We start from the raw sequence: 2,266 nt of genomic DNA, 5'->3' as shown, positions 1-2,266 counted from the left end.
TTAATATACTTTAATATACTTTAATATACTTTAATATACTTTAATATACTTTAATATGCTTTAATATACTTTAATATACTTTAATATGCTTTAATATGCTTTAATATGTTTTAATATACTTTAATATACTTTAATATGCTTTAATATGCTTTAATACGTTTTAATATACTTTAATATACTTTAATATGCTTTAATATACTTTAATATACTTTAATATATTTTAATATACTTTAATATGCTTTAATACGTTTTAATATACTTTAATATACTTTAATATGCTTTAATACGCTTTAATATGCTTTAATATACTTTAATATACTTTAATATGTTTTAATACGCTTTAATATGTTTTAATATACTTTAATACGTTTTAATATGTTTTAATATGCTTTAATATGCTTTAATATGTTTTAATATGCTTTAATATGCTTTAATATGTTTTAATATGCTTTAATATGTTTTAATATGCTTTAATATGCTTTAATATGTTTTAATATGCTTTAATATGTTTTAATATGTTTTAATATGCTTTAATATGTTTTAATATGCTTTAATACACTTTAATACGTTTTAATATGTTTTAATATGCTTTAATATGTTTTTATATGTTTTAATACGTTTTAATATGTTTTAATATACTTTAATATGTTTTTATATGTTTTAATACGTTTTAATATACTTTAATATACTTTAATATGTTTTAATATACTTTAATATGTTTTAATATACTTTAATATGTTTTAATATACTTTAATACGTTTTAATATACTTTAATACATTTTAATATACTTTAATATGTTTTAATATACTTTAATACGTTTTAATATACTTTAATATGTTTTAATATACTTTAATATGCTTTAATATGTTTTAATATACTTTAATATGTTTTAATATGTTTTAATACGTTTTAATATACTTTAATATACTTTAATATGTTTTAATATACTTTAATATGTTTTAATATACTTTAATATGTTTTAATATACTTTAATACGCTATAATATGCTTTAATATGTTTTAATATACTTTAATATACTTTAATATGCTTTAATATACTTTAATATGTTTTAATATACTTTAATATGCTTTAATATACTTTAATATGTTTTAATATACTTTAATACGCTTTAATATGCTTTAATACGTTTTAATATGTTTTAATATGTTTTAATATGCTTTAATACGTTTTAATATACTTTAATATACTTTAATATGCTTTAATATACTTTAATATACTTTAATATATTTTAATATACTTTAATATGCTTTAATACGTTTTAATATACTTTAATATACTTTAATATACTTTAATATACTTTAATATACTTTAATATGCTTTAATATGTTTTAATATACTTTAATATGTTTTAATATGTTTTAATACGTTTTAATATACTTTAATATACTTTAATATGTTTTAATATACTTTAATATGTTTTAATATACTTTAATACGCTTTAATATGCTTTAATATGTTTTAATATACTTTAATATACTTTAATATGCTTTAATATACTTTAATATGTTTTAATATACTTTAATATACTTTAATATGTTTTAATATGCTTTAATACGTTTTAATATACTTTAATATACTTTAATATGCTTTAATATACTTTAATATACTTTAATATATTTTAATATACTTTAATATACTTTAATATACTTTAATATACTTTAATACGTTTTAATACGTTTTAATATACTTTAATATACTTTAATATGCTTTAATATACTTTAATATACTTTAATATATTTTAATATGCTTTAATATGCTTTAATACGTTTTAATATACTTTAATATACTTTAATATGCTTTAATATACTTTAATATGCTTTAATATGCTTTAATACGTTTTAATATACTTTAATATACTTTAATATACTTTAATATACTTTAATATGCTTTAATATACTTTAATATGCTTTAATATACTTTAATATACTTTAATATATTTTAATATGCTTTAATACGTTTTAATATACTTTAATATACTTTAATATGTTTTAATATGCTTTAATATGTTTTAATATGTTTTAATACGTTTTAATATACTTTAATATGTTTTAATATGTTTTAATATACTTTAATATACTTTAATATGCTTTAATATACTTTAATATACTTTAATATATTTTAATATACTTTAATATACTTTAATATGCTTTAATATGTTTTAATATGTTTTAATATACTTTAATATACTTTAATATGCTTTAATACGTTTTAATATACTTTAATATACTTTAATATACTTTAATA

This window comes from Scomber scombrus, chromosome 13 (genome assembly GCF_963691925.1).
Source record: "Scomber scombrus chromosome 13, fScoSco1.1, whole genome shotgun sequence".
NCBI classification, from domain to species: domain Eukaryota; kingdom Metazoa; phylum Chordata; class Actinopteri; order Scombriformes; family Scombridae; genus Scomber; species Scomber scombrus.
Note: the sequence above shows the minus strand (reverse complement) of the source record.